General features: G+C 42.6%; 1 pseudogene; it reads right to left on the bottom strand.

Annotated features, from left to right (window-relative positions):
- Positions 1 to 2,830: 2,830 nt before the first annotated feature.
- The window catches only part of LOC145390970 (uncharacterized), a 165,107-nt pseudogene continuing 140,517 nt past the window's right edge, over positions 2,831 to 27,420 (bottom strand).

Raw genomic sequence — 27,420 nt, 5'->3', positions numbered from 1 at the left:
AACAGAGGCAGAATATTACTGACTCTCAAGTGGTCATCACTCAGTGCCTTATTTCTCCGTCCCTTTTCCTTTCATCACTCGTTCCGTCACACTTCCTGCTTTTTTTTTGGAGAGAGAGAGAGAGACAGAGACAGAGTTGCAAGTATTCATATTAAATAAAATAACATTAGTTGAACGAAGCTTTTTTTTTTTTTTTTTTAGGGGCACGTGGTTTTATAGCCTCGATATCATCACATTCAGACACTACTTCTTGTATATTTACTTGAAAGGATTTAAGACATCTTCAAAACAACCCTGTGGCCATACTCTTACTCTGGAGCAGGACTAAGTCTTACCACCATCATGGCCAGTTTCTCCATTGTTACTTGAGACTTAGGGTCATAGACGGGTCGGACTTGTAGTGGTGTTAAGGGGGGATTGAACCAATACCTTGCAATACAGCAATATTAGGTTGTGTACAGGTGGAGGAGTGGCCCTGGTGAGAGAGGATAGTGTTTGGAAACACCCTGTACTGTTGTTTGCAGATGATACTGTGTTGTTGAGTGAAGACGAAGGGGAGCTGCAAGGCTTGGTGGATGAGTTTGGGAGAGTGTGTAAGAAACGGAACCTAAAGGTGAATGTAGGGAAGAGTAAAGTGATGGTCTTTGAGAGAGGTGAAGTCAGTGAATGTACAGCGAGGTTGGATGGTGAGGAATTGGAAAATGTGAGTACGTTTAAGTATTTGGGTAGTGTGATGAGTAAGGATGGAGGTTTGGAGGGTGAAGTGCTTGAAAGGGTACAGCAGGGAAGAAAGGTTGCTGGTTCCTTGAAAGCAGTGATAAGAAACAGGGAAGTGAGCATGGAAGTAAAAAAGTTACTACATGACGGTATTGTGATACCAACTCTAACATACGCAAGTGAAGCTTGGACATTGTTGGAAGGACACAAGTCAAGAGTGAGAGCAGTGGAAATGAGTTATTTAAAAGGAGCCTGTGGAGTCACGTGGAGAGACAGGCTGACGAATGAGGATATAAAGGAGCGTTGTGGTGTGGATGTGGATGTGATAGGAAGCGTTGTGAGGAACACACTGAGGTGGTTTGGCCATGTGGAGAGGATGGAGGGTGAAAGACTGACGAAGAGAGTGTATATGAGTAAGGTGGAGGGTGGAAGAGGGAGGGGGAGACCGAGGATGAGATGGAGGGATGGGGTGGAGAGGTATATGAGAGAGGGGGGTGTGAGTTGGGAGCAGGGCAGTGAAATGGCGGGGGACAGGGCGACTTGGAGGCGATTTGCTTGTGGCCACCCCAAACGGGATTGAGGCGTCTGGCAATAGATAGATAGATAGATAGTACAGGTGGTAGGTGGTGGCGACCATCATCCACTCACTTGATATGATGCTGCCTATTTCTTCCTTAGCCCTTATCATTCTTTTTCTGTGTCTGTCCTCCTCTCTTCCTATTTCTCTTATCTATCATGTCACTTGTTATTGCTTTTCTTTCCTTTACAGGAAGCTTTACATTGAGTGACAAGCCAAATGGTTTCCTGTAAGCCAAGAAACCATTTACAACCCTGGGTGGTAACCATATAACCAAACCATACGTGCTTCCTACGTGTCAACAAGTGGGTTGGTGGAGCGTTAGTGCCCCTCCCCGTAAAACAACTAACTCAAAGTCAAATGGCCACCCCTTACGGGTTTATGGCGTCTGGGAATAGATAGAAAGATAGGCAGTATCACGGAGAACACTTCCCGTTGCACTTTCCATATGATCCCTAAGAGTGCTTCTGGCACGAATAGTTACGCCTGACACCTGTGGCGACGCTGATCACTGGGAAACACAGGCTTCTTAAACCAGGCATAAGATGCTTATTTCAAGAAGGCAGAGCATTATTATCCATTATTATGCTCCCCCATGCACTCCTTCACTTTCCATCGATATTAACATGTTGGTGCACCAGGTGTCTGATAGTGGGCGTGGGAGTACAGGTGCTCAGGCTGGCCAGATTGATTCCAGTAATGGGGTCGCCATTATTGTATGACGGAGATGCCGGGGTGTTCATCTTCCCAACACATTTTCAACCAGAGAGACATTTTTTCCCGCTAATGAAACAGTTTGATGGTTTGTTTAATGGACTCATTTGTGTTTTCTTAAACCATAGTGACATTTTCCCACTAATGAAATGATTCTTTTGTTTAGTAATTGACTCACCTGTATGTCAACACGCCACCCAGTGATGAATGAAGTTCTGTGTTTTTCCAGCTTGGCTTTGTTTGAAGAGGGAAACCTTCCAGGGGCTGCAAACAAATTTGCCGGCCACTTTGGAATTGTTATCATGCATCACCTCGACATACACAGTAATATCGGCCAACAGTGAAACCAAGGGACCTGGAAGCCACCTGTGAAGCTGAACAGTGCACACTATATGAAGCATGAGGTGCTCCATCACGGGAACTCTCCACCAACACAGTGCCATTAATTACCTCCTGGTGTTTTTCTCCAGCCACCGCCCCTTGTTGGAATACCAATGACCCCTTTGCGGCGCATCAAAGCAGCTTCTACTGAATTCTGGCTCGTGAATATTTCTTTGTAATGGCAGGAACTTAAACAATTTTTCTGTACATGTTCTGGCTATTTTTGTGCGTTTATTTAGCCCCTCTACTGAGAGAGACATATTTAGGCAATTGTTTTTACTTAAACCATAAGGCACCATAATTCCTAGCGAGACTGTACAGGCTGCTTGCTGAAGATAATAATGGATTAATCGAAATATACAGGCAGAGGGTTAGTAATATAAACAGCAGTAGTACAGACTCCGGTACAACTACGAGTATGATTATAGGAGATTGTTGGCGTTAGATTCGTATGCGACATCTAAAGTTCTGACGTGACCGAGCTGCCAACCACGACGATGATAGTGTTGTCAGCATCCCCAGGTTAGATATAGGTTCCTGTTCTCTGTCTTTTGCCTGAAATGTAATACCAGAGGTCATCAAAAGATACATGCGATGAAAATGCATGCATATTCTATTTTTTATCGCTTTTGCCTGTCGAAACTGTCCTCCCTAATGTTCACTTTTAGATTGCTTTTTGTTTCCTGCTCATTCCGTCATCAACTTTGCACCATTTACTTTGTCCAGTAACCTTTAACTCACAGTGCGTGCTGCCATACCTCCACCACCTCTAGAACCACTGTGTGCTGAAGTGTGTGAGGAGCAGCGGATGGTGATATGATATCACCACCACTGCCCCAGTATTGTTCGCCAGGTATACTGGATTGATGTCTCCATTATACCACCACACCACCACCATTACGACTACTGTGGTGCTGGAGGGTGTGTTGAGCGCGGATGATGGTCCTACTACTGCCTGGGCGTGGTGTGATGGTACCGGAGTGGTGCCTCCATTACACTGACCTGTCTGAGGGAACAAGGATGATGGTGTGATGTCACCACTAGTGCCCCGGTACTAGTGTTTGTCAGCTGTACTGTACTGGTGCCTTCATTATACTGACCTGTCTTTGGGGGCAGGAGAAAATTATGAGTTACTCCCCACTTATTATCTGCGTGTCGTGAAAATCGACTTATAATGACAAAAATAAGGGCTAGAAGCCCCTCGTTTTTAAAACTGAAATATTGCGTCGCAGTGACCCAGCACATCTACTGCGAGCATCCTTCTGCCTCCAACAGGGTAGGAGTTGTACTTGTTGATTTCTTTTTTCTCTGACGCGTATCTCGAACTTATCAACTTATCACATAAGTTACTCAGGAAATTAGATTGTTATTATGATAGACAAATTTATCTGTGTTAACCACTTTACAACCATGCTTTTATTATTCCCATGATATTCTGGGCATTCACTGACAGTTGTATTCTGCTTCCGACACCCTTCGTTGTGAAGTGCATAATCCTAACCCATCCACTTCAGTAAACTGTTTATATATAAATAAAATTGTTCAGTGGTACAGTGCAGGGAATGTAAAAGACGTTGGCGTACTGAAGCTTTTAAGGACTTCAGCACTGTTGGCTGATGTCTGTTGTTCGTTTTATTGTTGCTTACAGTCTTTACAAATATCCTTGCTGATCAGTGGGAGCAGGATTTGATTTTGGTATTTCAAGCAGAGAGAGAGAGAGGGAGAGAGAGACAGAGGAACACATATATTACATATAAAGTAATGGAGGAGTATCTGATAGGAGTTAAATTTCCTCCTGGATGCCAGACAATTATCCCATGATAAATCTAGACTGTCAAGGAGTCCTGATGGTGTGTGTGTGTGTGTGTGTGTGTGTGTGTGTGTGTGTGTGTGTGTGTGTGTGTGTGTGTGTGTGTGTGTGTGTGTGAACACCAACACGCCACCAATTAGGCTTCAACACCCACCCTCCATCATCCTTAACTTATGGCTCAGGTGTGTGTGTGAGTCAGGGGGTGAGTAGTGTGCACGATTGGAGGTGGGATGGACGAGGCACAGGCATGCTTAGGGAGGAACAGGGTAGAAGGAGGGAAGAGGGAAACTACTGTAATTGTCAGTGACTTATGAGGATGGATAGCCGAAGGTGGAGTGAGGATAAGTGAAATTCTATGGCAGTTTTTAGGTGAGGAAGCCTCGCTTTGAGCGTGCCTGTTCTTCCTGTCTATAGATAATGTTGCCCGTAAAGGTGCTCTACTTCTGTAAACTCTAGCCACGTTAACAAAGACTTAGAGCCGTAAGTTTCCCTCATCTAATTAGTAGAGTATTTTTATTTTTGTTCTGTTGTTCATGGGGATCCTCAGAACATTTCTTGACAGTTTTGGCGTCTATATCAGTGTGTGAGGATGAAACTTCAGATTATTATTATTCTCTTGAACCGGTAAAATAGATACCATAGTTAAACCTTTTCACCAAAACAGCCAGCATTGTAAGACCAGTGAGTATGTTGATGTCGGTTTTCCTTTATAGCCTGTTCATTTGTGGTTTTGTTCTCTAAATATTTTCGGTCATTTCTTAATACTTTTTTTTTATTCCTTCAGCAGTGGGGTAAGATAAAGGGGTTGCGTTTTTGAAATTGACCTCGTTGACCTTCATTTAACAAAGTTGTCTTTTGGATTTTTTTTTTTTAGATTTATATCGAATATACATTGTATGTATATTATAGATTTGCCAGAGCTTGGTATGATGATTTTCTTTAAATGGTTGTTGTGGGCAGTTTGTTTGATACTTTCATTTGGTGTTCGTGGCAGAGAGTTATTAATTTTTCTATGTCTTCTGTTTCGATTGTATATTAATTTATCATTTTAATCTTTTGTAAACATTTTTCTGCCATTTAGAGCAAGAATGTTTGTTGTGCATTTATTGAGGATACTTGGTGCTGGCTTGTTATCACACGTATTAATTTCCTAAGAAGGGTGACGTTTACTCCGTCTTTCTCCCTGTGGAATCAAGAAACAGATTCTCCGTAATGAATCTGTGGATAGCACAGGACGCGGAACCGTATAAAGAGGAGAGGAACACAAGATAGGGACGATATACCTGGGTACGTGACAGTAATCGCGTTTTTATAGTGCCCCCAAACAAGACCCTCTCAAAGCAACACTGATCCGACCTAACCGCCGAGCAATCACGTTTGTAAACAGAGATGTGAGGAGCTGCACAGAAACACTGCGATCCGGGGAGCTTATAACACGGCAGTGTCCTGGAACACGAGAGTTGGAAGACGGGCCCTGGAACACAGAGCAGTCATGGAATGAGAGAGAGAGAGAGAGAGAGACAGAGAGAGAGAGAGAGATAGAGAGAAGGGTAGTTAGGGAAGAAAAATCGAGTGAGTTACAGCAAAGACAGAGTGGATGGTTGAAGTCTTCGCAGGGAAAATGTGTAATAAATATAACGAATTTGAGGAGGTTAATGCGAAAATGACGATGATACCTTCGATGTCTCTCTGAACCTAGCCAGAGTGTGTAAGTGTGGAGGGAGGGGAAGGAAATTTAAGTGTGTGTGTGTGTGTGTGTGTGTGTGTGTGTGTGTGTGTGTGTGTGTGTGTGTGTGTGTGTGTGTCCTGCAGTCAGCAACAGAGTAAAGTGTGTGCTCTATTGGAGGATGTGGGGTAATAATGAAGGGTGCTTGTCACTGCCCGTGCAAATTCAGTTATCCATTCTTCACGTTATCTGAGGTACGCGGACCTAATGACTCCACCACACAACTACATAAATATCTTTGTCTCATCGTCTCTTGGCAGATATTTATGGCAGTGTTTATTTATTTGCGTGTTCAGCAAACGAGGAAAGGGTGTGGTGGAAGTCAAGAGAACACAATCGCTTAGTTATGTTTAAAATACTTTTGTCTCCTGTAGTTTACTTCTTTCTCTGAATCTGCGGATAAAATGATTGACTAGGTGTATAATAGACTCCTCTATGAAAGTTGAAGGTTGTTATTTACACGAGTCATTTTACTGTTCAATACATCAAATAAATATTTAGATGTCTTCAGTAGGAGATTTACAGAATATATCCTCTGTATTTTTTAAATACTTTTAGTTTCACTGACAGTTAGGGGGAAGGTTTTTTTAAACAAACGCCTTGTGGTAGACTTTATATTTATTTATATCCGACTTTACATTTATTTTGTTCTTCCACTTCAGACCCATATAACACGATATTCTCAAAGACATGGTCAGATCGGTTCACTCATGGTCGGGACTACTTCAGCGTTCGATTCCGGTCAGACGATTCTATTCAGATGAGACTATGCAAGTGCGAGAGTGTTAAGAGTCCCACCATTAACGTACAGTATAATAGTCAAAGCAACTCTAGTATATTTCAAGAAACGCCAGATTATTTTATTCAGCTGAGTGATTCATACGAGACTGGGTGTTCATATGATGAGCCAAAATACAGTGTCTGACCCTCTGCACACGGGCATACCTTCAAATACACTATTGTCAGGACGATACGTTTTTGCCAGACTCGATCTAGATTTTTAAAGAATTGTATGCTTCGTCAACTTAAGAACAGAGTGTTTTATGTTAAATATATCGTGAATTCTTTTACGAGCACTACAGAGAGTAGAATATTTTATGAACACATTATACTTAACCTTTATATTTCTCTTGATGACCTTTCCTGGTAATATAGTATATGCTGTTGGAACTGTAGATGGCATTTTTAATTCTAGACAGACAAAACTTGGCTTAACCATATTTTGACAATGAAGATTTACAGTCAGTTGCGTAATTACTGTACATCAGTTCCAGTTGATGCACAAGTGTTCCTCTTTATTGCAGTTGATGCTGGAAGACGTATACATCTTGACAAAAAGAGATACCATCATCATCATCATCATCAGAAACCTCTTATCCTATCCCTCACACAGACAGACAGACACACACACACACACACACACACACACACACACACACACACACACACACACACACACACACACACACACACACACACACACACACACACACACACACACACACACACACACCGCTCGCTGGCTCAGTGGTAACGTTCTCGCTCGCCATCTGGTGGACGGGAGTTCGCGCCTCGCTCAGGTTGCAAAAATTTTCACTGACGAAGTGGGTGGTTACTGTCCCCCTTGAGCAAGGGGACGGGTGTGTGCGTGTGTGAAGGTCACAGCCTTGCCCTTAGATCGGACTATATGAGCTCTCAGCTCACTTCCGGGAGGGTAAAAGCTCACGATCACGACCATCAAGTGATCCTGACCGACCAGGTGAATTACACACACACACACACACACACACACACACACACACACACACACACACAGTCATTAATTACTAGCACTATATTATTTATCGTGTATCAACTTGAACACTGACTTGGCTCACAGTGCACGCAACGAAGAGAGGAGTGAGAAGGAGTAAAGGGGGTGAGAGGAGGAAACTTGGTTAGTGAAAGAAGAGGGGGGAATGAGATAAAGGGTGAAGGGTGAAAGAGGAAAGAGAATGTGGAAGACAAGTAGAGATGGCAAGAGGAGAAGAGAAAGGAAGAACTGAGAAAAACAAATGTGCTAGTAAGAGAGAGAGAGAGAGAGAGAGAGAAAGTTATGATCTTGGTAAATTATAAGGGGGCGGTCAGTAGTGGAGTTTATCTTTTTACAAGGCGGCCTCAGTGCCTTGTTACCTCTAAGAAAATGGTAACATACAATGCAGTACAGTATATAATTTTATGACAAGCACACAACAGCACGCGTACGAAAGGACAAAAATTCCTATCTGTCCATTGAGTATGTGTGCAATCCTTCGTTCTTGTAGCAGAATCAGTAATACTATGCGAATAATCACTGTGTGTGTGTGTGTGTGTGTGTGTGTGTGTGTGTGTGTGTGTGTGTGTGTGTGTGTGTGTGTGTGTGTGTGTGTGTGTGTGTGTGTGTGTGTGTGTGTGTGTGTGTGTGTGTGTGTCCACATTTAATCTCCTCGGATTTCGATGTGCTGTACATCAAAATAGTGGAACGACAAGCTGACAACAATGATTTAAATTATAATTGCGTACGGTCAGTTGAGCACGAGCCCCGTGCACGTTTGCGCCCTTTTTTCCGCCAGCCCAGACATTGGGAATCCTTAACAGATCACACCGCTGTGTGGACTGAGCTGAAATTTCGCTTGAGCATGTCCTGTATGCCATTGCAGGTTCATGCCATGTTTGGTGTCAGTACGTGTCTTGGGGACAAGTGCTTAGCGGCCCGATAGTACAGGTAAGCACTTGTCAGTCACTAGGCGGTAATTGATCTTTGTAGCCACTGCTGGAGGTGGGAGAGGGACAGTAAGGTATAGAGACATGGCTCTGAATGGAGTGAGTGACCATGGATAACGAGACTGAGAGAGGGACAGTGGAAGGGATGACTGTCACAGGCCACACAACTCGACCCTCTAACAAGTTCCCATTCACAACTGCCAATGGGTGTTTTACACGTCACTAACCCACGGACAAACCAGTGCGGGCGTGGCTGTAGCGAAAGCCAATAACAGGGGACTCATTCTGGCTGAAACATGTGGCTTGAATAAGCGCCTGAATTGCATTTACGCTTTTTTTTTTTCAGGTTAACCCTAGATTAGCGAGGTCAGAATTTGTACATGAGTGACACAGTGGTACCTGATTCAGTGCCAACTTTGGAAAATGAAAATAAATATGAAAATGATATAGATTTTAATTACAATTTTTTTTTCAAGGTAATGCAATGTATTTGCAAGAGTTCTAACCTAAAACTACTAACAAACAAAGAAAAATATAATTCTTATGAAATAAACGATGGGCAACTATGCGACAACAGTGGGAGCTTCGGACTCATCCCGGGGCACCGTTACATGTCCACCTCCGCCTCCTCCACTCCTTCCCCCCTCCTATATTGAATATTTCTGTTGTTTACCTTCTGTTTTATAACACTCTTTTAGTTACAAAATAACACACATAAATACATAATTATATTAACTAGTAAGCGTATGCAGCCTCGACCTCACGTTAGTGGCAAGGTGGTACCGAAAAATGGACCAAGAAGCATAAAACCGAAATTTTACACGGGAGCAAAACCTGCCCACCATGCACGACCACAGCACACCTTGAACTGAGAATACTGGGGAGGGCGGCCACAGACGCCCATAGGCGGCGGCGTAGTAAAGTTGAATAGGCCTATGGTACCGACTCTGGCGCCACCTTGCTAATCTAGGGGACCAAATATTGAAATAATTGGAAACTTTCTCGGTAAACCCGTTTAGTTTTGTATAATGATGTTCCTGCCGCCTGAGGATTGCAGTCCTGTGCCTCACGGATATCTCTAGGGTGGAACCATGCAGCCTGAGGATTGCAGTCCTCTGCCTCACGGATATCTGAGGGGTGGTAGGTGGGGGCGCTCACCATCCTCTCTCACGATGTAGTGCTGCTTTGGGTATCTGCCCTTTCCTCTCTTCCTTCCTTCCTCTTCTGTCTTTCTTTCCTTCATTTTCCTCTTCCTTCTGCCTACGGGTGACTTAACACTCCCTCTTCTGTCTTTCTTTGCTTCACTCTTCGCTCTTCCTTCTGCCTATGGGTGACTCTACACTGAGTGACAAACCAAATGGTTTCCTGTACACCAGGAAACCATTTACCACGGTTGGTGGTAACCATATAACCAAATTATGGCGCCTAGTTGTTTAGTGGGTAATTAAGGCTCTCCAATCGGATTGAGCCTGGGTTGGTTTATATCCAAGGTGTGGTTGGGGTTTATTGCTCACGTAATGCCACTCAGGGATGGGTGACGCTGGTCACTCATCTTAAATGTCAGGACCAATTTGCCTAGCCCCGGGCTCCTACGCTCCTAATAGGGTGGCATAGGATTGGATGATGGATGGGTGAAAACCATTCCGTTGCTTACCAAGTTTACCTCTTCAACACGGTGGCCACATTTTTCCCACCTTGGAACTTGCGCGGAGAGTAGGCCAAGTCTTATCTTTTTTACAGCAGGATGAGGAGATTAAGGATGAGGATGGTAGAGAAGGTTTAGAAAGAAAGCGTAGCCCTGAGACCAGAAATGTGCCGTTACAGGAGATCTTTCCATTGCAAAACATGCTGTTGCTACAAACATCATTTTAGAGCTGGTGTTGTTTGCGTTTGTTGTGTGACTGAATGTTTCACGGAGTCGCAAGCTGTTAAATGGAACAGTTTTGTTTTGCTTGTTACTTGACTCCTGCTACCACCATACTATTCATTCCACTTAGGAGCGTCCCCTCCTAGTGTTGGGGGTCAATGAAGGCCATAATTAATTGCTTCAATTCGAAAGATGCTTTTTAAGCTAAAAGATAAAAGTCTGGTGATGGCAAGAAGGGAATACAGCATGCCTCATAGATGTGACGGGGTGAAATATTAGAGCAAACAGCATGCTGTGCGTCTCCATTCATAACTGATCCATCCATTTCTGGCCATCGTCAGTTCTTTTGCTTCCTTATCATTCATAATTATTTCGCATTGTTACACTTCCACCTTATGCAAATCTTGGGTAACAAATATAATGATGCACATGCAAATTCATTAGAATTTTTACAGACATATGATAATAGTGCAGAAAACAGGTAATCAGTCTTCTGAAACTGGACAGTCATAAATGGGCACATTCAGTTTACAGAGTATTAATGGACTCCTGTACATAAAAAAAAAGAAAAAAAAAGACACATCAACAACCAGCCAATTACCACATTCAATGGATCGTAATGGGACAATTAGGATCGTTGGGGGAGAGTGGGCAGAGAGGAGAGGTTACGAGGTCCGGTGAAGAGAAGTGCACAAAGGGCAAAGGTTTGTTTTTAAAATGCCTACATCAGTTGACAAACATTTGTACAGAGAGCAGGTATATTGTATAAACTGTGCTAAAAAATCCTGTTGTTTTGTCACTGCCGGGACGTTTATGCTGTAATTTGGGGTCTTTCAGCACATCCACTTCTATCGTATAAAAATATGATTAAGTAGTTTATTTCTTAGTGTAGATTGCCTTAATAATTCATACATCTGACTCATCCTAATGTACAGACGTCGGAATAAGTTCGTTTCCTTTTCAGTGGAGCAAGGTGTTTGTAACACTGCTCGATGGTGAGGTATCCCCTCCCCCTCCATTCCTCATAGTCCTACACTCCCACCCAACCCCCCCACTTTTCTCTTCGACCCCATGACCCCACCCGGTACTCTCCATACTCTCACTCACAGCCAGCTAGGGGTTTCTGTACTTCAAGCACCTCTCTGATTACGTGTAGTCCGAACAACTAATAAAGGAATAGTACAGTATATATCATAAACCAAGTTAGAAGATTTACTACAGAGAGAGAGAGAGAGAGAGAGAGAGAGTTAAATGACAGGGAGCGACAGGCGGAGAGGGAGAGCGAGTGGAAAAATGAGGATGAGAGGGCAGTTAAGGAGAAAATAAAAAGGGGAGAGGCAAGGAGAGAACAACGAGAGCTAAGAAAAGAGACAGAGAGTGAGAAGAGACAGTGAGAGGTGAAATGAGATACAAGCAGTGTGAAAGGGAAAGAGAAAAGGGAGATGTGAATCGAAAGGCCGGGAGACAGGGAAGTAGAGACAAAAGGGGAGACATCTGAGAGAAAATGGGAATGGAGTAAACACAGAAATAGGGATAAAAAAAGAAGAAAGTGGGAAAGAGAGCTACGGAACAGAATACTGAAAACGATAATGAGGAAAATTAGAAAAGAAGGTAAGGTAACAGGGAGGAGGAAGAAAGTGCGTTATTCTGGCAAGGACGCAGGGAAAGAACTAAGCAGGATAAGACGAAAGCATTGAAGCTGAGTAAAACGAATGACATTCAAGTAAATAAGGAGGGAGAAAAATAGAAATTAGAGATATTTGCGGAGAGAAAGTAGAGATTAAGGGTGGGAAGAAAATAGGTAAATTTTTAGGGCAAGAAAAAGGAGTTTCAGCAAGTTTTCTGGCTCACGATTTTTCACTACGAAGCCGCCCGGCCGGGGAGCGCGCGCGCGGCAAATTTGAGCGAATGAAACACATTCTTGCCTTATTTTCGCCACCCAAAAATCCATGTATTCCCATGAAACCTTCCTCAAGGTAGGCATCGATGTTTGTTCTATCTGATAAACAGGACCAAAACACAGGAAAACACCAGCAAAAAAAGTTATTAGCCCTGGAAGCATGGTCGAGTAAACTGTATTCACTTCCCAACATCGCCGTTTGAATGTTTTCCATCATACAGGAAAATGATCTAATAAGTTTTTATAGAGAATTTCATCAGCTTTCTAACGAAACAAATCCGGTTGAGATATGATGTATACTTTTCAAGAAAATGGCCAAAAACTGAAAGCCATTTTCGGAAAAAATTCACTGACCTCTGATAGCTAAATTTTCCCAGACACCTTATGTTTTTATTACATAGTAATATGCTCAAATTCACCAGCTTTCCCCATCTCAAATATGAACCCCATACGCCTCATAGTTCTCGAGTAAATCGAAAGAAAGTACTAGGCACTCCGTCCGTGATTGACTTTCGTGATGCGCGCACGGCGTACGCAATGTTCCCGCCTACGTAACAACGAATTCTTATCATAAATATTACATAGTTATGTATTGTACATACGTAGAATTTACTGCTCTTTATCATGGTTCAAACGTGAAATCGATACGTCCAATAGTTTTCGAGTAATTGGCCGACAAAGTGAGAGTATTACTACGAGCGTTAATCAATGGTAACAGCCGCGAAGAGACACTCATTTCCACCGCCTTTTCTCGCACAAAACGTAACATAATGCTTACATTTTGGTATTGATCATATGTAGAATTTAGTGGTATAGATCATGGTTGTTACAGAAAATCGATAAGTCTAATAGTTTTCGAGTAATTGGCCGACAAAGTGAGGTTAGTACTCCGAGCGCTTGTCACTGATAACAAACGCGAGGAAAAAGAAAAAAACCCTCGCCTTTTACCCCCCAAAACGCTACCAAAGGCTTACATTCTGGTATTGATTATACGTAGAATTTAGTGGTATTGATGATGGTTGTAACAGAAAATCGATAAGTCTAATAGTTTTCGAGTAATTGGCCAACAAAGTGAGGTTATTACTCCGAGTGAATGTCACTGATAACAAACGCGAGGAAAAAAAACATTTCCCTCGCCTTTTACCCCCCAAAACGCTACCAAAGGCTTACATTCTGGTATTGATTACACGTAGAATTTAGTGGTATTGATGATGGTTGTAACAGAAAATCGATGTCTAATAGTTTTCGAGTAATTGGCCGACAAAATGATGTTATTACTCCGAGCGCTTGTCACACAACAACCGCTAGGAACAAAAACATTTCTCACGCCTTTTACCCCCCAAAACGCTACCAAAGGCTTACATTCTGGTATTGATCTTACGTAGAATTTAGTGATATTGATGATGGTTGTAACATGAAATCGATGTCTAATAGTTTTCGAATAATTGGCCGACAAAGTGAGGTTACTCTTCCGATCGCTACCAACTTTTACATACACTGTTTTTTCCTTGCACACCTGCCTGAAGACTATGCTACCAACTTTTTTTTCCCTCTATCTGTACGGACTGTTACATCTTCCATGGATGTTTTCCTATTGTTATAACCTACTACCCATAAACATAACTCTTCTATAGTTACTGCTGTGGAGATTTCCTTTCTTTCATATGTGTAATCTGTAGGAGAAAATGGTTATTTGTCTGAAAGTTGGAGAGGTAATGGTAATAGATTATTATATATATCAACAAAATTTGCAGAACTCACTTCCTCCAGGGGTGTTGATCCAGTTAGACCAGGGATTTGAAGATGAGGAGTTATGTAGTGTGTGTGTGAGTCAGCTTCTCCCTGAGAGCATGAGGCAACGCTATTTTTAGCACACACCACACTCGTTCACGGAAACTCACAGCTTGTTTGACGTATATTTCATACAATTCCATACGCATTTACACTATCAGAATCACAATAATTCCAGCCCTAAAACACCGGTAATTCTCCCCTCCTGACTTCAGGTTTGCCCCTTCACATCACTCTGTTTCATGCCGTACGTAATGCTTGCTGGCTCCATAATTTCACCAAGCCATCCACAGTATGTTTCACATAATATATATTTATGCCTTGGCTTCATTTATATATGTATTTCCACTCACGCCATACGGCCTACGGGGGGGGTGGAGTGGTGAAACCCTGCTACACTGACCATGTGTCTGGCTCCAAGGCCCAACGATTCCTAACGGCCAGAATTGCTTTTCAATACATATATATATATGTTCCATCAACAATATCACGTCACTATATGCTCACATACAATGTATTATCTCACTGAGTCAATAGGGCCTTTGCCTCAGGCGAGAGGGGGAGAATTATGGACGATTTAAAGGGAACCACGAGCTGTCAAACACCACCGCCTGACTGCTCGACAAACACTGAAGTTGGAGGGAGCGGGCTGAGGTAGATAAGGCAAAGCAGCGTTGCCAATGACTTACCTCGAGAGAGCTTTGGCGGCCCTATGACGCGTCCAAAAATCACGCAAATCGGCCTATAAGTTTTTTTCTGACGATTATTTTGGTGCTTAAACCACGCGATTCGAGTGACTGTGCCATATCGCAAAGGAGGCGACGTCACTCGAATCGAGTGACTGTGTCTGAGAGGGTTAAGAAGGGAAGACAAGGGAAGGGGCAGGGAGGGAGGAAGGGAAGGAAAGATAGTGGGAAGAGCGGAATGGAAGAAGAGATTTCGGGTGACAGGGAGAGACGGAGAAAGGAGAGAGAAAAAGGAGCATGCAGTTATTACTGGGGAATGAAAGCAGTGAAGGAAATGGATTTAGTACAAGTAAAGAAATACGGAGAGAGTAATGAGGAAAGAAAGGCAACACATGTAACAGATGTAAAAAGTAAGACAAAGTTTTGACACAGGGAGGGAGAAAGAAGAGTGATGTAAGGAGGGAGTGACAGAGGGGAAGAGAGACGAAGGAAAGGAAAGAGAGGGAGGAAGGTAGGGACTGAGCAGATTGCTATAAAGAGGGGAAGGAGGAAAAAGGAAACTGGGGATGAGACAAAGGATCCAGAGAGAGAGAGAGAGAGAGGGAGGGGGAGGGGCAGTACACAGACAGGCACAGACAGGTTGACAAATGTTCAGAAAGTGTGTGTGTGTGTCTGTGTGTGTGTTTGTGTGTGTGTGCTTCCGTCCCTGCGTCTCTTCTATAACATTGTTCCATTTTTTCACCTGAGTGTTTTCCTCTTCTCTGCTTCAGTTTCTCCTTTCACTCACTTTTTTTTTTAATCAGTATTTCTCCTGATTGTTCGTACCATTCCAAGTCTCTCTCTCTCTCTCTCTCTCTCTCTTTCTCTCTGTAGGAATAAAGAGATTGTCCTCACAGTCTATATCTCCTTAATACGACCACTTCCTCAGTTACTGCGGAATTTTGGTCGACATCGACTTTAAAATTTTTTGAGTTCAGGAGACTAAGGTATCAGGTTCACCTGAGGGCTGTGGGACTCTTTTAGTACAAACTCGTAGACTATGGGGTCAGCTCATTAAAGTGTTTTAAATTTGAATGGGTTTCACAATTATTACATAGAAAGTTGCTTACTCTTAACACGGACTCGGCACACAACCATGGTTGGAAGCTGTAAATGAAAAAATTTACCAGCAGAATTACGTGAAAACATATTCACGCGCAAGATCTGCTCCACGTGGAACTGATTCAGCATAGACGTTGTTAACACTACAGTAGCAAAGTTTACAGGATTCATCGGCAGCATCAAACACTAGAATAAATGTGAACTGGATATGCATTCCAAGGCAAACATATCTTTTCAGGCCGAGTATGGGCTGCATAGGCATTTAGATCCTAACTTTTCCTTATAACTCTTCTGTGTGTGTGTGAGAGAGAGAGAGAGAGAGTGTGTGTGTGTGTGTGTGTGTGTGTGTGTGTGTGTGTAAAAGAGGTGTCAACTATCGCAACATTTAATCACAGCAGATTTATTCTTTGTGTGTGTGTGTGTGTGTGTGTGTGTGTGTGTGTGTATGTAAAACAGGTGTCTACTACCGCAACATTTAATCACAACAGACTAATTCTGTGTGTGTGTTCTTACCTATTCTTACGTAATTGTATCTTTACAGGAATGAGTCAAGCTTGTGCTGTCCCGTGTCTTAAACCATATTTATCGTACATATCCTTAAATTTGTGCATTGTTTTGGCACATACTATTTCATTCGGTAGTGCATTCCACTGATCAATTGCTCTGTTTGGGAAACTGAATTTCCTTACGTCTTTATCACCTCTCTTCTTATGCAGCTTTTTGCAGTGTCCTCTTGCTGATGCTTCCCCATATGTTAAGTAATCATTTATGTCTATTTTCTCCTTCCCTGATATGCATTTATATAGCATTATCATGTCACCTCTTTTCCTTCCCTCCTGTAGTGTTGGTAGATTCAGATTATTTAGTCTTTCTTCATAGCTTAGATCCCTTAAGCTTGGTATCCATCTTGTAGCGGCTCTTTGAACTTTTTCAATCTTGTCTATGTGTTTCTTGAGATGAGGACTCCAGACTACTGATGCATACTCCAGGGTTGGTCTGATGAATGATGTTATTATCCTTCTTAGCATGTCTTCATTTATGTATGTGAATGCTATTCTCATATTTGCAAGCAGTATATACATGTTCCGTACCTTCTCATTGATGTGGTCAGCCGGAGATAGTCTGTTATTGATAATCACACCTAGGTCCTTCTCTCTTTCTGATGTGTGTAGGGTTTTATTTCCTAACGTATAATCCCAATCAGGTCTTTTTCCACTTTTACCAAACTTGATTACATGACACTTGTCCACATTGAATTCCATTTGCCATGTATTGCTCCATTCATGAAGTTTATTTAATTCTTCTTGTAGCTCTTTACAAGAGTCTGTGTTAGTAATTCTCCTTTGTATTTTTGCATCATCTGCAAACATATTTAGATAGCTTTCATTTCCAGTGTTACTGTCTATATCATTTATATACACTAAAAAGATGATTGGTGCCAGCACTGAGCCCTGTTGTACTCCACTAGTCACTTCTTTCCATGATGAGTAGTTTCCCCTTAGTACTGTTCTCATTTCTCTTTTTATGAGAAAATCTTGCATCCAACAAAACAGTTTCCCTCGAATTCCTCCTTGATATTACAGTTTCCATAAAAGTCTTTGGTGTGGTACTGTGTCAAATGCTTTCTTGAAATCTAAATAGATACTGTCCACCCATCCTTCTCTTTCCTGTATTGTGTCTGTTACTTTGTCATAGTAGCTCAACAGATTAGTAACACATGATTTTCCTTTTCTAAAACCAAACTGTCTTTCTGTTATCATATTGTGTTCGTCTAGATGATTTACCCAAGCTTTTCTTATAAGCTTTTCTAATACCTTGCTTACAACACTGGTCAGTGATACTGGTCGGTAGTTGAGTGGATTTTGTCTATTCCCTTTCTTGAATAAGGGGACAATATTTGCTTTCTGCCAAATATCAGGTAGTTTACCTTGACTCAAGGATTGTGTGTGTGTGTGTGTGTGTGTGTGTGTGTGTGTGTGTGTGTGTGTGTGTGTGTAAAAGAGGTGTCTACTACCGGAACATTTAATCACAGCAGATTTATTTGTGTGTGTGTGTGTGTGTGTGTGTGTGTGTGTGTGTGTGTGTGTGTGTGTGTGTGTGTGTGTAGTAAATCATCTCCTAACTTGGTTTATGATATATACTGTACTATTCCTTTATTAGTTGTTCGGAATACACATAATCAGAGAGGTGCTTGAAGTACAGAAATCCCTAGCTGGCTGTTAGCGTGAGTATGGAGAGAACCGGGTGGGGTCCTGGGGTCGGAGAGAAAAGTGGGGGGGTTGGTTGGGAGTGTGGGACTATGAGGAAGGGAGGGGGAGGGGATACCTCACCATCGAGCAGTGTTACAAACACGGAAAAGGAAACGAACTTATTCCGACGTCTGTACAAGAAGCTGCCTGCACTAAATAAAATGTAACCTGACATCATCTAGCCTAACATAACTTTTCAGGCCGAGTATGGGTGATGCATTTTGATACACTTTCCAATTCCCTTCCTGACAGAACATGACCTTCACCTTCTTCCCTATAGTTTAAGTGGAAGTTAGGTAGACTGGCGTGCTGTAGTGTAAATATCCCGAAACACCAACTCCAGCTCGGGAGATCGCTTACTCTGTTGCTCTTCAGTTTCTAAGTCAGTTCCTCTTCAATCCCGTTTCAGCATATCCTGATAGCAGTAATTTACAGCATATGAAGAATAAAAATAAAACTTGTGTAGATGTCGACGCGTACTTAACAGAGAGAGTGGGGGGGGGGGCAGTGTAGCCCAGCACCTATAGAGGGTGCTGATGTAGCCTATTCGAGACAAAAGAATAAACGAACAAATGCAGATAAAAGGAAAGCGAAAATTGAAAGCAGCACTTAAGTAGAGGAATATAGTATCACATCTTCAGTTTACTTATATCTGTCTTTGGTCAATTTTTGCCTAGACCATGAACAGTACTTCCGGTAACTGAACAAACTTGGAAAGTAGAATATATATTACTACACTTGGAATTTAAGGTGGTGTAATATACAGTACTGTATGTATGGATGTTTAAATTACAGCTGTTTAGGTATTAAATTCCACCTCGTTTAAATAACTAATGGAGGCGAGAGGCAGCCTCTTGGTGTTGCCAGTACTCATTCCCATTGATACTTTCCCCAACATATATGATCACTTCCAAATAACATAATCGCCGGTACAATTCATAGCCAGTCATATGTGATGTACACTTACTGATGATTAATTGATGAGGTTCTGTGCTCCGAATAAAAACTGCATACGAAACTGAAGATAACAAACTTGCTGTCCAGCATCGGGGAAGCAGATCAAGGCTGCCAACCGTTTCAAAGGTGATGCATTTATAAATTTATCTGGTACACCATTATAACCAAACATATTTCCGATTAAGTAGATGTGGGTTTGTGTTTGCATAGTTTTAGGATCACGGGAGGGTAAATAGGTGGTGTTTCAAGCGCTTTTGAAATTGTGATGAAATATGTTTGGTTGTGTACCTGGTTAGCCTCCAAGGCCCGAGCGGCTGCGACACACCAACCCCAGTTATGTGTTTCTGTTGAGTTGGGTGGGGTTGTGCCGTATAACTCTGCCACGTTTCCCACGTTTTGGGATTGAACTGTTTGTTTTGACAGGGCTAACACAAACAAAAGCACTTGCGACGTGATAATTAGTGGAGGAATACGGAAGTGAAGAAAAACACTACTTCACAGGATGATGGGCTCTTACCTTACTAATGGTGCCGTAATGCTTGTGAGACGTAACCGGTGATGGTGTTGGCAGACTGGAGGTTGTGCAGGTTCGTGTCTGTTAGTGTCACCTTGATAGGGATTGGGGTGCAGAGGAAATTTGGAAATAATAATGGATACCTTATGGAGTATTTTCCTGGCTTTTGATTATTTATTTTATGCCAGGACAAATGAACAGCACAAAGTAGCAGCTTATTTAGAGGGTGTAATGAGGTTCACTTGTTCTCTCTCTCTCTCTCTCTCTCTCTCTCTCTCTCTCTCTCACACACACACACACACACACACACACACACACACACACACACACACACACACACACACACACACACACCACTAGACAGTTTTTCTCTCGTATTTATGAATAGATCATAAATAAGACAGGTTCGTGTTTATCCTGGCCAAATAATGATCTTTTACGACCAGACAGCCACTGTCAGGATTATGAGGTGAATTCTCGATGTCTGCAGTTCATGATGAAATATTCTGTGAGCTCTAGTTTGATATATTTATAACTTTCACTAATACACTGATGGTTACGTGAGAAACTTTCGTGCATATGACCAAATGAATATAAAGACATATATATTATGATTTAAAGATGGACTGCCAGAAAGAGTAGTCTGTGTTTTCAAAGTAGGTGTATCCGTGCAGTGCAACGTGGGATGATTAAGGCACACGAAACTCGTCTGTGCTTCACGTCTCCTGCCATATCCTGCAACTGTGAAGACACCTTCCTGAACTGCTTTGTATGCATTCTTGTCATGCAACATGCACACTAGTTCTAGATATTGCCTTCAAATAAATCATGTTAGTTACAGTCTGTGTTGAATTTAGTGTACATAAGTGTGGGCGCGTTATCTTCATTTATTATAGTACTGTAGTAGTAGTAGTAGTAGTAATAATAGTAGTAGTAGTATTTGTTGGTGTTGCCTTAGGCTTATCGTGGCGTGAACCTTGTGGGTTGCAGGCTGAAGGTGCCATTCTGCAGTCTACCATCTTCCTTTTCGGGTCATGGGTAGGGGAACGAGAGACATTTGTACAGTCGTGGTCATAAATAATCACCTGTCCTCATGTACCCCGTGCCTCAGGCTGGCTCCATTATGCGCGGCGTCACACCGGACTAAGAGGGGCTGAGAGGGAGGAGCCAGAGAGAGAAGGAAAGGTGGGTGGGAGGACGAGTGATGGTGCTGGGGTGGAGTGAGAGAGGGACATACGAAGTGGTGGCTACATAACTGGTCTATTTTCTCTCATTCAGGGCATGGTAATTATAAAGGCGTTACCATTCGGTACATAATGCTGCGTTACTATAGCGGAGTCAGATAACAAACTTTAGGGTGGTGATATAAAGGGCTGGCTTGTGAGAGAAATATTCTGATGTGACAGATCAGACATTAGTGCGGAGCCAGATATTTGTGTTTATTCGTGTATTTTGACTTCGGACGCAGAATGGAATCTGGATGGCTTTGACTTCCGTAATGTTTGCTTAAGAAACGTCCTCTACCCTTATATGTAATTAATTTTTGGAACTAAATATCATATGCAGCCTTTAACATGGTTGAGTCCACAGTAAACATGATCATCCTCTCGGTATACATGCCCTCTATACAGTCACCATCATGTCAACTATGTTATGACATCTCTATACGAGTATGAAAGGTTATTTAAAATAATTTTGCATAATAGGTAAATAAACTTGATTCGGTGCACGTGAGTGGATATGAAAGCGGTATCTCTGATAATCTGTTAGAAGGAAAATGAAACAAAATCCTACCCAAACTCCCCAAATATATCAATGTCAATGTTTACCGACACTGGTCAAGCCAAAGCAACCAGAAAAGCCCTAGTAAGTAGCCCAGTGGCCTCCTACCTTCATAGCCTCTTGAAGTCTTCGCGGCACCGAGGGAACAGTGTTGATGGTTTGCTGGTTTCGTCAGAATAGCTCCCACTCGTCCTTGGTGTGCTGGGGGAGGCGAGCCCCTTGTCCTTTCGTTCACAGGCTTCCACGCGTTGACAGTCTGGACCCACACAGTCTTGATGGCACTGCACTAATATTTGATCTGTCTCGTCAGTATATCGCTCTCACGAACCAGCCCTTGATATCACCACCTATCTAAAACTATTTATCTGACACCACTATACAAGGTGTAATGCAGCATTATCTACCGAATACTAACTCCTTTATATCATGCCCTGAATGAAAGGAAATAGGCAAATTATGTGACTACCACTACGCATTTTGTTCTCCCTCCCCTCCCTCACTCCACCTTAGCACCATCACTTGTTCCCTCAACCACCTTCCCTTCTCTCTCTGGCCCCTCCCTCTCAGTCCTTCTTACTCCAGTGTGACTTACCACGCATAAAGGAACCACTCTGTGGCACGGGGCACCGGAGGATAGGTGATTATTTATGACCACGACTGTACACTGGTGCCACCACGGGAAGGCGTCCCCCTCCAACGCCTCTCCAGGTCTTATGTATGTTTGATGGTCTTGTCAGTACTGTACTGTACTAGTTTTCTTTACAAAGTATGATGATAAGAGATATACAGGTACATGTTTTTAGCTTATAGCAAAAGAAAAAAATAGCGCTACGAATCTTACCCATCATGAAACAACTATGGTGGGACGACGTAGTCTGGGTCATTTTCGCTTATTTAATGGTAGTGTAGTTACATCACATTATAGCCTACCAGTAATGCACACTGGTTACTCCATTCATACACATCCGATCGGTACCATATAACCACCTAATACCCACTCAGCACCTTAATGACAGTCTTTAACATTTGCCTGTAGGATGGAAAGAAATTGTGCACATGACCACTAGTTTCGAACTAGATTAGTGTGCGTGATTAACGGGGCGGATGGACGCATCGCCTGAGTATGCCACACCCACCAGGCAGTTCACTTATAAACTATGCACTCTGGCACATCAGTTACTGCGCATCTATTTTAAAAAAGACCAGATCAAACTATGCAGGCCGATGATAAATGATAACAGTTTAATTATTATGTCTTCGTTTTACCATTCTTTATTAGCTTCTTCCCTGTCTGATTATTTGTATCTGCATCTTCTTCCTCTTCTCCTACATAGTTCCCTTCCTCTTTCCAACCTGCTATGTCCCTTTCGGTTTCCTCCATATTCATTTTTTCATCTCCTCTTTATCTCTTCCCTCCTCATCACTTTATCATCAGCCTCTGTGTCGTCATCCACTTTTCCTCCCACATTCCTCCCACTTTCCCTCAGCCTGCTACACCATTCCCTCATCCTTCCGTCTTTCCTTTTCTCCACACGTCTTCCTCTCACTAGATATCCATGATGCTAAGGGGGTGAAGCTTAGTACTGCAGATGTTAAGATAGCTACCGATTTACTGATTGTGGGTAGATAAGCTTAATTTGGGGGGAAGTTATAGCATCTTTGCTTTTCAGTACATTTTACGGTATAAAGACAAAAAGTAATGAGTAGTTGAGGAAACTGTGAAAAGTGTAGCGGCCCGTCGGTTAGGAATAATATAATAGCTTGGCAATTTTCATCGACAGTATTCTGCCAACACTGTACTCTGCCCTCATCGTTACTCAGTTCCTCTCCAAACGACAGAGAGTATTCTTCCTTCTTGTTCTCTTCTGTTGTGTGCGTCTTACTGCTTTCACATAAAAGCTGTTGATGCAACACCTTCCATTGCCACAGCCCACAGAGATGTGTCGGCGAACTTTTGTTCGTGGCTGTACGTAGTGAGGGAGAAAAACATGTAATGAAGGAAGCTCACCACACCACTGCGTAAGAGACGCAGCGACCCGTATAACGCACTCATACATAAAGCATCGGGAAATAAGTCACATCTGCATACGTATGACACAGGCAAAACCAAAAATAGAACAGAAGTAAATCGGATAACTTGAAGTATGCCGACTAACTCATGCTAGACCAATCCTGTCGAAAACAGTGGTACTACACTAATGTTGCGAGAATACGATAAAGGTAACGAAGAATGTACACTAGCTTCATAAAGAAATCAGTGAATTGTGGGTCTGATGCCATCCGGAATTATTCGACCATGCGGAATTACTAACCTGTTATTGCCTGTATACATTATAATATGCAAAAAATAACTTACACGTGATTTGTAGATAAACTAATATCCACAGGGAAAAGGAAACAAAATTTCCCAAGCACTTTGGAGCTGCGGATTGGGAGGCCCTCGGGTAGTACTTCTTTGATTTTCCCTGGAATGATTATTGCGTCCATGGCTGGGAGCCATTAATTTTGAGTGTGCGTTGTGCATTACGGAGGTTACTCTCTCGGGCATGGAAGCACACATTCCCTTCTCATATCCTTTGACTAATGCAAGAAAGCCTTGGTTTAATCACGTTTGTTCTAATGCTGTCCGCAACAAGGAGAGGGCCTATAAATGGTACCAGAGCCAACCCACCCCTGAATCACATCCTTTTTATGTTTCTGCCCGGAATCGTGCCAAGTCTGTTCTTAGCTCTGCTAAAAATAATTTTATCCGTACTAAATGCTCTCAGCTCTCCAACTCGAGTTCTCCTCCCTTTATCTGACACCTTGCCAGAAACCTTTCTAACAACTTCACCTCATCATCCTTCCCTCCTTATTTCTTCTTTGATGGCTCTGTAGCTATTTCTCCTACTGATAAAGCAAATCACTTCGCTCAGACTTTCTCCTCCAATTCCACCTTAGATGATTCCGGTGCTGTTCCTCCATCACTTCCCCCCTCTGACATCCTTATGGCTGACATCAAAATTTCTTCAGCTGATGTATGTTCTGCCATCACTGGCCTCAGTACTAACAAGGCATATGAGTCTGGTGGAGTCCTTCCTGTTGTCCTCAAGAATTATGCTTCTGTGCATACACCCTGTCTAGGTAAACTCTTTCACCTTTGTCTGTCAACTTGTACCTTTCCTTCTTGCTTGAAGTGTGCTTTCATTCAGCCAGTCCCAAAGAAGGGTGACCATTCCCAACCCTCTAACTATCGCCCAGTTGCTTTAACATCCTGTGTCTCAAATGTTTTCGAGTCAATTCTTAACAGAAAAATTATAAAGCATCTTTCCCATCACAACCTTCTTTCTGATCGTCAGTATGGGTTCCTTCAGGGTCGCTCCACTGGCGATCTTCTCACCTACCTTTCAGACTCCTGGTCATCCTCCTTTCGGGATTTGGCGAAAGCTTTGCCAGTGCAATTGACATCTCAAAGGCTTTCGATCGAGTCTGGCATAAATCTTTAATTTCCAAACCGCCCTCTTACGGTTTCTATCCTTCTATCTGTGGCTTAATCTATAGCTTCCTTTCTGGTCGTTCTATAGCCGCTGTTGTAGACGGCCATCGTTCTTCTCCTAGATCTATCAATAGTGGTGTTCCTCAGGGCTCTGTCCTATCACCAACTCTCATCCTTTTACCCATCAATGACCTTCTAAGCTGTACATCTAACCCTATCCACTCGTACGCAGATGATTCCACCCCTCACCTTTCCATACGGTTCCCTCAACGTCCATCTCAGCAGTTACTTCAACAAACAAGGGATGAAGCTATGGCACACCTAATGTCTGACTTGGCTCGTATCTCTGACTGGGGTAAAAATAATTGTTTTTAATACGTCAAAGACTCGGTTCTTACACCCAGCAATCCGACAAAATCTTCCACAGGAGTTCCCACTAACATTTAATAATATTCAGCTCAATCCTGCATCATCCTTGAACATGCTTGGGGTTTCATTCACTCGGGACTTATCTTGGAAAGATCATATTACATCTCTTGTAAAATCTGCTTCCAAGAGATTAGGTGTGCTAAGCCGACTCCGTGCCTTCTTTACCCCCTGCATAGTTGTTGACTTTATACACGGGTTTTATTCGCCCCTGTGTGGAGTACAACTCTCATGTGTGGGGAGACTCCCCACATACAGCTCTTCTCAATAGAGTGGAGTCAAAGGCTTTTCGTCTCATTAACTCCCCTCCTCTTACTGGCTTCCTTCAACCTCTGTCTCTTTGTCACACTGTTGCATCTTTATCTCTTTTCTTTCGCTACTTCAAGGATCACTGCTCCTCTGAACTCTCTGTTTGCATCCCTCCACCTGTACGACAGGCGCTCAGCACCCGTCTAGCAACAAACTCTCATCCCTTTTCTGTCCATCTCTCTAATGCAAGAGTTAACCGTTACTTCCAGTCCTTCATTTATGCAATTGGTCAACTCTGGAACTGCTTCCCTCTGTCTGTACTTCTTACTTCCTATGATCTCCAGTCTTTCAAACGCACTGTGTCCAGGCATCTCGAAATGAACGGATCTTGATTTTGGCTCTCTTTTGTATTGCTTTTGTTTTTTCTTGGAAGGAGCAGTATGCGGGCTCATGGCCTTTGGTTCCTTCTTTCTTGCATTTTAAATAAAAAAGGCACTTTCGTGTATTCACATCTCCTCTAAAGCGCTTGGGATATTTCGTGTTTCCCTTTTTCATTATGGATATCAGCATACATTACAATATCCACGTATGATACAAGCTATAGGAAGTAGCTAATCTAACTAACCTATCATATGGGCTGCCAGTGTGTGCCAGGCCAGCATACCCTGTTTTCTTCGCTTCATGTGTCATAATATAATTTACACCGATGTTTTTTAAGAGCTAGGGAACCAGAAAATACGATGGGGTCACAAATACTGCGCCGGGCGATTCCGCGATCTGATAAGAAAGATGTTGAGCATGTTGTGGGCAATTTGCCTATCAGTGGATCCTGGTGATATCAGAGAGGCACCGTGTTCTGCCTGACCCTCCACTCCATCTTCCTCCCACCCTATATCTCTGTCTTTTTCCTCCATATCTCTACCCCTGCTTATCTTCCAGCTCCACCCATCCATTTCTTCTCCTCTTTTCATCACTTGTTCATAAATTTATTCAAGAGTTTTTCTGTTTTCTATTTCTCTTTCCTTATTATCGGTTGTATTATTCTCTCTGTCTGTCTGTCTGTCTGTCTGTCTGTTTCTCTCTCTCTCTCTCTCTCTCTCTCTCTCTCTCTCACACACACACACACACACACACACACACACACACACACACACACACACACACACACACACACACACACACAGAATGATATAGCCTACAGATCCTGAATGATATATTTGCCAGAAAGTACTATATGCACAGATATTAACCAGATATTAACCATGTGGACTTATGAAGGGCAGCTCCCAAACACCTCCTCCATATCAGACTGTTTCTCTTTATGGCACTTATTTTTTTTTTTTAATTTACTGTTAGGGTATAAATAGTAATTATTCAAACCATATAGACATTTAAAAACATGCAACATCCAAGAATATATTGACTGATGTGTAATATGCAAACATTTCCCATTGATGAACGCTGGGAGACTCCGGAACACACGAAAATAGGGACCAAATTGGCAAAGGGATAGAAATTTGGGACCGGGTACGACATACGCGCAGCAGCTGAGACAGAGACAGACAGGCTGACAAAGAGATAAGGCAGAGAACATACATAATTCGAAGGTAAAACATTCAGGTAGAGACGAGGGAGACGGAATGGGCGGACAGACAGACAACAAGACAGATTTGCACTAGAAGGTATAGATCTATAGGATACTGATAGAGACAAGAGGACCTAAAATTAAGGAGGAAACAAACAAGACGAGGTAGGA

Source organism: Coenobita brevimanus, chromosome 16 (assembly GCF_032717465.1).
Source record: "Coenobita brevimanus isolate Jiangsu-jjx chromosome 16, ASM3271746v2, whole genome shotgun sequence".
Taxonomy (NCBI): Eukaryota; Metazoa; Arthropoda; class Malacostraca; order Decapoda; family Coenobitidae; genus Coenobita; species Coenobita brevimanus.
Note: the sequence above shows the minus strand (reverse complement) of the source record. Positions and strands in the feature narration are given on the sequence as shown.